General features: G+C 37.9%; 2 non-coding genes and 1 pseudogene across 2 annotated transcripts; 2 read left to right on the forward strand and 1 right to left on the reverse strand.

Moving 5' to 3' along the window:
* Positions 1-208: 208 nt before the first annotated feature.
* LOC133659457 (U6 spliceosomal RNA) lies at positions 209-271 on the reverse strand (annotated as a pseudogene).
* Positions 272-5,412: 5,141 nt separating this feature from the next.
* Positions 5,413-5,576, forward strand: LOC133659453 (U1 spliceosomal RNA). Its single transcript, XR_009827681.1, has one exon. It is a non-coding gene; the product is annotated as a U1 spliceosomal RNA (small nuclear RNA).
* Positions 5,577-8,948: 3,372 nt separating this feature from the next.
* On the forward strand, positions 8,949-9,112 carry LOC133659464 (U1 spliceosomal RNA). The gene has a single exon (XR_009827691.1). It is a non-coding gene; the product is annotated as a U1 spliceosomal RNA (small nuclear RNA).
* Positions 9,113-13,462: the final 4,350 nt, after the last annotated feature.

Consider the following 13,462-nt stretch of genomic DNA (forward strand, 5'->3'; position numbering starts at 1 on the left):
CGGTGGGCGCGGTCTCCGGGGACGCGGCACACCGGAGCACATGCATGCGAGGGCGGGTACCAGAAAGCGCACTCGCTTGCCAGACGTCGCGCGTGCGTCTCCGCGGAAAAGACGCGGTAGGAAGACTTCGGGTGTTACCGCACCGGGGAAAGTCGGCGCGAGGGGCCGCCGCGCGCCGATGGCGCCTGGCCCAAGGAACCGGAAGTCGAGGGGCCATGCTAATCTTCTCTGTATCGTTCCAATTTTAGTATATGTGTTACCGAAGTAACACATTGTACTGGAGTGGCACAATAAGTAAAAGTATAATGTTTTTTTAATGTACGTTACATACACGGTAGCGGTATTACGACATTTTCACCATAGAAATAAAGAATTTACTGTTCATTGTTCTTTAACTTCATATTTCAGATCATGTTTTTGTGGAATCACGACCAGCAATGGTAAGAAACAAACGGTTAAGCAGTTTGAGCTGGTCAGCTAGTGGAAATATATGCGAATTAATGTAATACTACATTCTCCCAGGGGTTGAGGTGGGCGGGGTTTGGTGGTAGCGGGGTGTATATTGTAGCGTCCCGAAAGACTTAGTGCTGCAAGGTGTTCTGGGTATTTGTTCTGTTGTGTTTATGTTGTGTTACGGTGCGGATGTTCTCCCGAAATGTGTTTGTCATTCTTGTTTGGTGTGGGTTCACAGTGTGGCACATATTTGTAACAGTGTTGAAGTTGTTTATACGATCACCCTCAGTGTGACCTGTATGGCTGTTGACCAAGTATGCCTTGCAGTCCCTTCAGTGTGTCTGTATGTATGGAGAAAAAGAGGACACTAAAGCCAGTGCCATCACAGCACACCCTCAATATTATTGTCTGTGTGAAAATCAGGAGAAGTTCAAGAGAATGGTTGCCCCGGGATGAACGCTGAGATTCGGGAGTCTCCTGGGAAAATGGGGAGGGTTGGCAAGTATGATGCTCACCTGCTAAACGCCTATCTGCTCGACGCTGAAGCGCTGACCACATGCGCTCTGAATACGCACAGCTGATTGGCTGTTACCGCTTTGTGTGTAACCAATCAGATGATTGTGAGGGTGGGACAATGCCGGGTGCTGAGACAGAGGCAGAAGAAGCAAAGCAGCTTGTTAAGACTTTAGCTTAGAAACTCATTCGATACACCACCATACCGAACCGAAACCCCCGTACCGAAACAGTTCAATACAAATACACGTACTGTTACACCCCTAATATGTACATATATATTCAAAAATAAACACAATTTAATAATATTAATAAATAAATAAATCATATATACATATATGGATATATATAGATACCAGTGGAGGCTGGTGACTTCCAGAATTGAGGAGGCCATTTTTTTCCGCTTGCTCACTTCACTCGCGATGGAATGTTCCCTGTTCTCTTATCTGTCTTTGTGCTGGCCAAAGGCATACTATTTGGAGTGTAAGCTACAGTCAGAAAGTTCTTGCTGATGCAATTCATTGTGCAGAGCTTAGCCTTGTGCCTTCCTGAAGAAATTACATTGCTGTAAGTCTATGAGCCTGCCTGATAATTAAGCTGAGAAATGACATTTGGATGTTATATAAACGCCAAGTGAACATGTGTAAAAGGCAGGAATTTTAATTATGTAGTTAAAAACAATTTTGTTTAGCTTACATTTTTCATTCTTCTACAGCTTCAACATGTAATCACCAATTTAATCAAGTTTAGCATATAAAAAAGATAAGATAACACTTTCTTTATCATATGTAGTTTTATTCAATATATTTAATATAAAATATGTAAAAATATGGTTCCAGTTGGCTTTATCTGCTGAGAAACACAGACAAAATGGAGTGTTATTACTACTGAGAACTAGTGGTGTAACACTGGTAGAGACATCTAATTAGTTCAACTCACATCTGGTTTAGCTGAGGGGCGGCATGCTCTCTCCTGGACTCCACTCCACATCTATCTCCAGCCCAAGATCTCAAATTGCGCCAGAATCTCGCCGATTTCCGAGGTCGTTTTAAGCAAAAGTATTTGGCTATATGAGCTATAAACTTCACGGATGATAGCCAGGGGTGTTCTCTAAATTTCCTGAAAAGCACAAGTTGATAGGACACTCGTAGCCACTATGGCGAGTGTTTGTTTGACTGAAGTGGCTGGCGAATTCTCAAAATGGCTTCTGTGTTGATTAGGAAAGGAAAGGATTGATTCCAAATGAACCAGTAGCATGTGATTGGACGAACAAAATGTCAATCTTTCAGCCCTGGACACAATGCATGGTGAGGCCAGGCCTCCGTTGCCCACCCATTTTCAGTGATCTGGCCAATCACATATTGGCATGAAAAAGCATGCATTACATTGACTTCTATGAGAAGCTAATTTCCTAGGGGAGGCCTGGCCTCCCTTAATACAAACTGATAGGGAAATCTGGCCTGTTGCTTTACAATTGCAATATTGGGTTTTAGCCATGGGAACATTTAGATTTATGAACAAAACTAAAATAATATGAATATAAAAAATAAAAAATATGTTTTTTGTTCAAATAAATAAATAAAATAAATATATTTATTGTTTTTTTTAAATCTCTCTCTTCTCTCAAATTATTGGGGAGGCCAGGCCTCCTCCACCTCTATGGAGGAGCCTCCACTGATAGATACATATATACATGTGTGTGTGTGTGTAAAAAAGAGAGTCCAAATGCTGCTAAGTTTCCTTTGAGTATGACTCATTTCCTAGTAGTGTGGGCAATTGATGACACTATAGCTGCATGTGCATTATAAAGCGGCTCCCAAACGAACGGCTTGCAACTGGGAATTGGTTCTCATAGTTCACTTAAAAGAGCCGTTCAATAGACTCAATTTGTTTGCGATCGTCACATCTCTACAGATAGGTTTCCGATGACGTCGTCTGCTAACATCCGCCATCTTGTCTGTCAAAACTAAGCGAAGTCACTAAATTGCCAGAAGGGAAACACTTCTAAGCAAGCACGCCTCTATTGTTATTTTTGTGCTAAATGGGTCACACATGCATCATGTGTGGTTGTAGAAATCGAGCGAATTCAGGACAAGGAACCACAGGTCATTGTAAAGCAGGGAAACTGAACCGTGGACAGAAAGGTGCAACCTGTTTACATACTGTATATCCACAATGTACATAAATATCAAGGCACTTTCAACATATCTCAACAAGTTTACACTCCCACCAGTTTGAGCAATGATGTCTTTAACAAAACATTTCCGGGAAGAAAATAAAAGCAAATACAAATAGAGTATTAAAAGATAATAATAAATAATAATAAACAACAGGATAAAATACACAATTAAAAAGTACAAAAAAAGGCTAATCTAAATCACCTTAAATTTCTCCAATAAAGATATCAATTTAAGGGCTTTTGTGCTTTCAACCATTTTCCAAGATTTAATTGATACATTGAAAACATTAAGCCAATGTGAAAATGTAAGTTTTACTTTCAGAAATTGACATTTATGTATAAAAAATTGAGCTTGTAGCATAATAATGTTGACAAACATTTCTATGTTACCATCATTTATAAATATGGCAAATTTGTTCTCTTCTATTGTGAATGGGGACATCTCCACACCTGAAACCGGGTTAAGTCGCTAGCCTGCCACTTATGTCGCCATTAGTCGACGTAATCCATCCATCCATCCATCCATCCATTTCCACCGCTTATTCCCTTCGGGGTCACGGGGGGCGCTGGAGCCTATCTCAGCTACAATCGGGCGGAAGGCGGGGTACACCCTGGACAAGTCGCCACCTCATCGCAGGTAATCAATCGTGAAAATGTGTCGGCTGCCATTTCTATGAAATTTGTTTAGTATGTAGGCATGTTTTGTTCTATTACCTCCCTCATAATCACACAACGGCGTGCCACAACTCTGTAAAACGTGCTATGGGTGTAACAGTACATGTATTCCTATCCATTTTTTTTTTTTTTGGAACAACCTTCGGTATGGTACACGTTCCCAATTTCCATATCTTGTTTATGAACACTACGCCTCGCGGTGAAATGGGTAATCGTACAAATACAAATAGGTAAGACAAAACAGTGTGCCGCCATCGTTCAGTCGAGGACAGGAACAGTGCTAGATACAAACTATAAATCCTGCACTTCAGCCAGTAAGGGACTTCATTCTACTAAAAATAAAAAATTAAATTACACTCTTATTGTTTCATACACATGTTTCATATATGTGTTTCCTAAAACAACAAACGCTGTATATGTGCTGTCTGAAGTGTGGCCCGGGGACCATCTTTGGCTTGCAGCTTGTTTTTTATTGGCCTTCAGCATAATCTAAAAGTAAAAGCTACCTGGAGCTTGTGTGTTATTCATTCTCGTCTAATGCCCTCCCACTTGCTCTGATGTCTATACAATAAATACTTATTTATTGATTTGTTTATGACTGTTTTGTCAAGATAAACCAGTATGAAATGTTTCCAGCAGCTAAATTCCCGACACAAATCGATGGCGACATTACAACTTGGTTTAAGAAAAACAAGAAAAAGGTAGGTTAAAGTATACATTTAATCTAATGTGACATTTAGTGAAATACATATTGCTTTCTACTCCTTTTCAGACATATTGTCGAAATCTGATGTTCCTTCATGTAACTTTGTGGAGCATGTTGGAAATAAACTCAACCATGAATTGATTAACGTGTTGAAAACAAGTTGAAAAACTTATTCGGGTGTTGCTATTTAGTGGTCAATTGTACATAATATGTACTGTACTGTGCAATCTACTAATAACAGTTTCAATCAATCAATCAAAACCCTGACCATTATAACGTCACTAGGCCATGAATGTCAGCAAAGTGTTCCTCTGTCAAAGTGATAATGCCCCAACTAGTTCACTGACCTCCTTGACTAACACAAACAGTGCAGTGTGCAGTACTCACCACAGGATGGCAGTAGTGTTAGCATGTGTTACTGTCCAAACAAAGAAACAGGAAGTTGCAGTAGAAGGGGGAAGGTAGAATTCCTAATTGAGTCGTTCAGTTGATGAAACAACACAGGTTAGTTTTCAAAAATAACAACTGTATTAATTCACATAAACCTTTGTGTCATTTCAAGGATTGAAATAACTTTATTGTCACACCAGCACACACAGACAAGTGTGTCCATCCATACTCGTAAACCGGAAGTGGTTGTGAAGGGGGGCAGGGACACTTCCCGGTTGAGCTGAGGCGTGTAGAAAAAGCCCCATTGCATGATGGGAACACATAGTTGTGTTGAAGTGTAATATAAATAGTAATAATATTGTAATGATCCAACAGTGTTGTGTAGTAGACTCTTGTACATGTGCAGGCTTGTTGAGTGTGTTTGTTTGCTAGTGTGCACCATCACTTAACATGGTGTGTGTGTGAATGAGTTGTGTGCGTGAGACGTGTACAACTCATACTTACCTGGCAGGGGAGATACCATGATCAAGAAGGTGGTTCACCTAGGGTGAGGCTCAGCCATTGCACTCCGGCTGTGCTGACCCTTACGAATTCCCCAAATGTGGGAATCTCGACTGCATAATTTGTGGTAGTGGGGGACTGCGTTCGCGCTCTCCCCTGATCTTATGTTCAATGTAACCAAAGTGCTCCATCCCCTAAGGATTTAATAGGTCTTGGTCAGATCAGTATAACATACTGTCACCATAAATGGTGCGATTCACATTATCCATTAGACTGCCCCTCGTTACGATAGTAACACATGCGAAAGCTCCGCCATCTAGTGGTGAGTAGTGAGCAGCACACCCTTTATGGTTTTTGCTGATATTGGCAAATTGTAGTTAAAGAAAACTATTCAACATTAAAATTTAACTTATTAAAACATCACTCTACTGTAACTTGGAATAAATAAAACCAACAGAGAATATTTGATCAGATCTTTAAACTGCTGTTCACAAACACTCTCCTTATAATTTGACTTAGTTGTAAAAGGTTTATTTTCAAAAAATAATAGGCAAACATTTCTTTCTCTGGATGTGCTAAGCTGGTTTTCCACTTTGTTTTGTTGTCTGAATAATAATAATTCTCTGACAACCATAGAAGATATATTTTAATAAGTACATTGCTACTGTTGGGAAAAACATGATTATTGATATATGTTTGTTAGACATGTACTGTTTATTGAAATAAAGTTAAAGGTTAAAAATGTGTAAAGCAACCAAAAGACTTGCAGATGTAACTTTCCTCACAAGGAAACAATCACTAGTATCAGTTATAAGATATAATATGGATAAGAATTATTTCAAATTTAAACAAATATTATTTTGTTTGTGGGAATAATTCTGAAATATTGCTTATACTTTTGTTTGTGTTGTTTTCACCGTAAACGTCCTTTAATGTGGTGTCATATTTCCATGCTTTGACAGTGACATCACTAGTGCATTTCCCCTCATGTAAAAAACCTAGTAACACAAGAGCATTTTAACAATACAGAAAAAATATACAAAAATAATAAGTAAGAATAAAACACCTTTTTACATACAAAAATAAGAAACAAAACTAGAATAAAAAAATGTACGTAATAAAGATGTGAATACAATAGAAAACAATAGAATGTCATAGACTTTGAAGCACAAGAGCATTTTGACAATATAGAGAAACAAAAAGTAAGAATAAATTGCAATGATGTAAAAATGATAAACAAATCTAGAACAAAAATTAGGACGTAATAACAATGTATATACAAAACACTACCCTACTTGGTATGTGTAAGATTGAACTTTTACATATCAAAACAATGAACCACAAAAGTGAATCCCAGTAAAAATAATGAAATAAAATAAAAAATAAATACAATTCAAAATTAATGATTAAAAAAATCACACACACACACACACATATGTATGCATGTATGTGTGTGTGTGTGTGTATATATATATATATATATATATATATATATATATATATATATATATATATATATATATATATATATATATATATATATATATATATATATATATATATATATATATATATATATATATATATATATATATATATATATGTGTGTGTGTGTGTGTTTGTGTATGTATATATGTGTGTTTGTGTATGTATATATGTGTGTATATATATATATATATATTAGGGCTGCAACTAACGATTAATTTGATAATCGATTAATCTGTTGATTATTACTTCGATTAATCGATTAATAATCGGATAAAAGAGACAAACTACATTTCTATCCTTTCCAGTATTTTATTGAAAAAAAACCAGCATACTGGCACCATACTTATTTTGATTATTGTTTCTCAGCTGTTTGTACATGTTGCAGTTTATAAATAAAGGTTTATTTAAAAAAAAAAAATTTTTTAAATAAAAATAAAAAAAAAGCCTCTGCGCATGCGCATAGCATAGATCCAACGAATCGATTACTAAATTAATCGGCAACTATTTTTATAATCGATTTTAATCGATTTAATCGATTAGTTGTTGCAGCCCTAATATATATATATATATATATATATATATATATATATATATATATATATATATATATATATATATATATATATATATATATATATATATATATATATATATATATATATATATATATATATATATATATATTGAGGAAAAATGTGGATCCAAGGGCTACTAGGTCTCCTTTAAGTATGACTAATTTTCTTCCATTTGTTCGTGAAAAGTCGTTCTCACGGCGGCCGAGAAAGGTCACTACAATTGCAGACACCACAACAACATAAGGACGCAACACAACAACTTTCAGCTACAGCATGATTGTAAAATCCACAATAAATGTTATAATTTTCTTCTGACCAAAAAATATAAATATATATTGAATGTTTTATCAAACTCATTTTATATTGATATTGATTATGTGTTTATCATGATACATATTGATATTGTTTTATTGGCCCAGCTCTAGGTTCAAGTAGTATTTCTTCTAACGGTGGCTTCTGCACAATAAAACTGACAGGTGACATTTAGTGACATAAATGTTGCAGAAAACAGATTTTTTATGCAGTTCTGGAGTCTGTATTGATGTGTGCAGGTGTACCTAATGTTGTGACCGGATGAATCAGAATAATGTTTCTGAAGTTTATTTACAACCGTGTCTGGAAAAAAAATATCTGTGAGGTTAAAGTAAATGTACAAAAAATGGTCAGGTTTGGTTTGATTTCTGCTATGTCAATAACCGCCTATGTCCACGTCAGTCAGCCACTGCTTGCACAAGCTTTGCTTCTTCCTACTCCTTTTCAGACATATTGTCAAAATCTAATGTTCCTTCACGTAACTTTGTGAAGCATGTTGGAAATAAACTCAACCATGACCATCATAACGTCACTAGGCCATGAATGTCAGCAAAGTGTTCCTCTGTCAAAGTGATAATGCCACAACTAGTTCACTGACCTCCTTGACCAACAGTCTGTCCATAAACAGTGCAGTGTGCAGTACTCACCACAGGATGGCAGTAGTGTCAGCATGTGATCCTGTCCAAACAAAGAAACAGGAAGTTGCAGTTGAAGGGGGAAGGTAGAATTTCTAGTTGAGTCGTTCAGTTGATGAAACAACACAGGTTAGTTTTCAAAAATAACAACTGTATTAATTCACATAAACCTTTGTGTCATTTCAAGGATTGAAATAACTTTATTGTCACACCAGCACACACAGACAAGTGTGTCCATCCATACTCGTAAACCGGAAGTGGTTGTGAAGGGAGGCAGGGACACTTCCCGGTTGAGCTGAGGCGTGTCGAAAAAGCCCCATTGCATGATGGGAACACATAGTTGTGTTGAAGTGTAATATAAATAGTAATAATATTGTAATGATCCAACAGTGTTGTGTAGTAGACTCTTGTACATGTGCAGGCTTGTTGAGTGTGTGTGTTTGCTAGTGTGCACGTGATGATCCCATCACTTAACATGGTGTGTGTGTGAATGAGTTGTGTGTGTGAGACGTGTACAACTCATACTTACCTGGCAGGGGAGATACCATGATCAAGAAGGTGGTTCACCTAGGGTGAGGCTCAGCCATTGCACTCCGGCTGTGCTGACCCTTACGAATTCCCCAAATGTGGGAATCTCGACTGCATAATTTGTGGTAGTGGGGGACTGCGTTCGCGCTCTCCCCTGATCTTATGTTCAAAATCAACTAATTGTCTCATCCCATAGTCGACTCAATAGGTATTGATGAAACCAGTTTTGTACCTTACCACATATCTATGGTGTGAGTCCTTCCATCCATCCATCCATTTTCTACCGCTTATTCCCTTCGGGGTTGCGGGGGGCGCTGGAGCCTATCTCAGCTACAATCGGGCGGAAGGCGGGGTACACCCTGGACAAGTCGCCATCCTCATCGCAGGGCCAACACAGATAGACAGACAACATTCACACTCACATTCACACATGAGTCCTATTTTCCTTTATTCCCCTTCGAAAGGTTAGTAATACATGCGAAAGCTGCCACCATCTAGTGGCGAGTAGTACAATAGTCAAATTGTGATTAAAGAAAACTATTCAACATCACGCTACTGTAACTTGAAATAAATAAATCTAACAGAGAATATTTGATCAGATCTTTAAACTGCTGTTCATAAACACTTTCCTTATAATTTGACTTAGTTGTAAAATGTTTTTTTCAAAAAATAATCAGCAAACATGAATGTGCAAAGCTGATTTTCCACTTTGTTTTGTGGTCTGAATAATATTAATACCCTGACAACCATAGAAGATATATCTTAGTGATGACATTGCTACTGTTGTGAAAGACATTATTATTGATATATGTTTGTTATACATGTACTGTTTATTGAAATAAAGTGCAAAGCTGCTAGAGACACAAACCAAAAGACTTGCAGATGTAACTTTCCTCACAAGGAAACAATCACTAGTATCAGTTATAAGATATAATATGGATAATTTACACAAATATTATTCTATTTGTGGGAATAATTCTGAAATATTGCTTATACTTTTATTTTTGTTGTTTTCACAGTAAACATCCTTTAATGTGGTGTCATATTTCCATGCTTTGACAGTGACATCACTAGTGCATTTTCCCTCATGTAAAAAACTTAGTAACACAAGAGCATTTTAACAATACAGAAAAAATATACAAAAATAATAAGTAAGAATAAAACACATTTTTACATACAAAAATAAGAAACAAAACTAGAATTAAAAAAGTGACGTAATAAAGATGTGAATACAATAGAAAACAATAGAATGTCATAAACTTTGAAGCACAAGAGCATTTTGACAATATAGAGAAACAAAAAGTAAGAACAAATTGCAATAAATGGATGTAAAAATGATAAACAAATGTAGAATAAAAATTAGGACTAAGGCTGAAACGACGCGTCGACGTAGTCGACGTCATCGGTGACGTAAATACGTCAACGCCATTTTTGTGCGTCGACGCGTCGCATATTTACGTCACACTACCGTCATGGCGGAGCGCAAAGCAGACTGTGCGAGCGAGGGGAAAAACGCACGCCAAAAGTCGTCAAAAGTGTGGGAGTATTTCAATACACAGCCTAATAATGTTGTTGTATGCACACTGTGTCGAGCGTAAATGGCCTATCATAGCAGCACAACGGCTATGAACGAACATTTGAAAAGAAAACCATCAACTAGTCAATCGTCGGCGCGAGCATACGTTGTCATCATTACACAAAAATATGAATGTGTCATTTGTATCTGCTAGGGGTGTAACGGTATGTGTTTTGTATTGAACCGTTTCGGTACGGGGCTTTCGGTTCAAACAGGAAGCAAGACATGTTACTTTGTGCATGGCTCTCAGCACCTGAGTGCCTTTATTTAACTGTAGAATGACCTGGACAGAGTGACCCCTCTTTTCACTCATTCACAATCTTTGTCCCACGGAGACGAGAGCAGGGCGCCGCCAACACACTCAAAGTACAGAGAGCCCCGCAAAGTAACAAACAATAATAAGAACTAATAAGATTATACAACCAAATGTCCTGTTGTGGGAATATTTCATCTTCAAATCAATGGGCAATATGAGCCCATCAACACGGATGAACAAGCGATAATGCAACAATCACATGATAGCAATAAACAAAAAGACAAGGTCCAACCTCATTTTTTCAACTGGGAAACAAATGCACTTTAAAATGTTGAATATCTACTTAGGTTACATTTTTGCTTTCAGAAATGAGTCCAATTGATTTTTTTGTTTGTTTATATATTTAGGAAAAAAAAGTTGTTTACCTTCCAATTACAGTACAAAACAATTCTACAATAATGAGAAATAAAAGAGTAAATGTTTTCAAATGAATAGTTGCATTAATAAGATATATTCAGGGTTTCAGTGCTCACGGCAGAGGCAGGCAGAGAGGAGAGACGGTGCGGGTTAGCAGAAAGGCGTTTAGCAGGTGAGCATAATGCAGCGGACTCTCCCCAATTTATAATAAACACCTCCCAGTCAACTACTAGTAACATCACTATGAGCCCGTTGACGTTCTAGAAATATAAGCAGCAGCTCAGCTCGCTCGCAGTCCTTTAGGTGAAGGCTAATTAGCTTTTAGCGTAACGTTAGCTCATTTTGCGGTGTGTGTGTGTGTGTGTGTTACGGACAGCAAAGCCCTGTCTGTCTGAGAGAAAGATGTAGTGGATTGTCCGAAGCTTAAGCAGGCAACAAAAGTAGTTTAGTACAACAAATTTATTTACCCATTATCAGAAGTGCAGGTTGAATTGAGTTGGTCGTGCAGACAAACCACAAGTTACTCCGGAGCAAACAAGACACACACAAGCCAAAATCACTCCCGAGTTCCGGTCTTCTGCCATTTTTTATGTCTGTTGTGCGTCATCGTTCCTTATCGAGTGCGTCAGTGTCTTGTTTTGCTTTTCCTATCTGTTCCATAACAACTCGAATCCTTTAGACAGTCAACACATTCTATAGACAGGTTGGCACGACTTAATATTCACTTTTGTCCCACAACTGGTCCATTCAATGGCACAAAAATACAAGAGTATTGAAAATGAGCGGACATTCTTAAAAGACAAGAAATATAGGTCAAAAGGTCAGAAATTCTACTACAGAGACAAGCATTATTGACCTACAGTTAACAACTAAGTTATTTCACTTTACCTTTTTCTGTGTTGAAGCAGCAAAAAAGGACATTATGTTAAATGAAGAGTTTCTGTCTCTGATAGTTGATATAATAATGTAACTGCATCATAAAGCCTACATGAACTCCATGGTGTTCAGGGATGAATAGTCTCTCCTATTGCTATTGTACTATTTTTTCAGTTATAGTTAAAAGTTAAGGGAATCATGTTTGGTGTTCTAAACCCCAATTCCAACCCTTGATGCTACATTAATCATTAGTAATGTAGCAGCCTAGTTTTGAATGGCAGGGTCCCTGCTATCACATGTTGATAAAAAATATAACATTTACATAATAAAAATCAACTACAGGCTTCCCAAATGCTGTAATAAACTAAGCGTGATGAGTTGAGCATGTGGCCCCACTTTTAACTCTTTTTTTCAAACGCTCATTGCAAACGCTTATTTACATTAAGTCATTCATTTGACTTAAGTCATTACTTTTACTTGAGTAAATATTGACTTACTAAGACAACATAATGACATACTTAGTATCTCAGGTAACTAGGACTGTTTTGTGTTTTGGTTTTACTTTACGGAAAAAATATCGAGATATATATCGTATATTGCCATTCAGCATACGGAGCGGAAAACACAACCACAAATTGTAGGCTTCATCACGCGAGGAAGCCAGCCTACTTCACCACAGTCTGTAGTCTATTGCCCCCCCCCCCCCCCCCCCCCCCCAGGCAGCGATGAGATGGAGACGTGATGGTGGCGACAGGCCAAATTACAGTGTTCCTTGCACCCACCCAGCACCTTCCCCATCTGTCCGCCTGTCCCGGGCCACACACCCCCTTCCCCCTGGAGAGACACCACCTTAACTCTAACACAATTTCTGGGGGAAACACTGTATAGATAACATTTGTGTATGGAAATAAATCTGCTCCTCACAAGACCAAGGATATCTCAGTGGTTAAGACTGCTGACTTGGAATGATAGATACTGGGTTCGAACCCCACTCTACTTGACAGCATTTTGTTCCACCTCATCACGCTTTACTGAGCCAGGAGTCCTCGATTACATTTGTGTATGGAACACAATCTATGCTTCACAAGACCCGTGAAAGACCAGGGGTTAAGACTGCTGACTCGAAATGAAAGGTACTGGGTTCAAACCCCACTCTGGTTAATGGTATTTTGTTCTACCTCATTATACTGTACTGAGCCAGGAGTCCTCGATTACATTCGTGTATGGACCAAAATCTTCTCTTCACAAGACTGACGATAGCCCAGTGGTTAAGACTGTTGAATTAGCACAAAAGGTACAGGGTTCGAACCCCACTACAGTTGGCAGTATTTTGGTCCACCTCATCATACTTTAGTGAGCCAGGGGTCGTAGATAACATTTGT

The sequence above is a fragment of the Entelurus aequoreus genome, linkage group LG10 (assembly GCF_033978785.1).
Source record: "Entelurus aequoreus isolate RoL-2023_Sb linkage group LG10, RoL_Eaeq_v1.1, whole genome shotgun sequence".
Classification (NCBI taxonomy): domain Eukaryota; kingdom Metazoa; phylum Chordata; class Actinopteri; order Syngnathiformes; family Syngnathidae; genus Entelurus; species Entelurus aequoreus.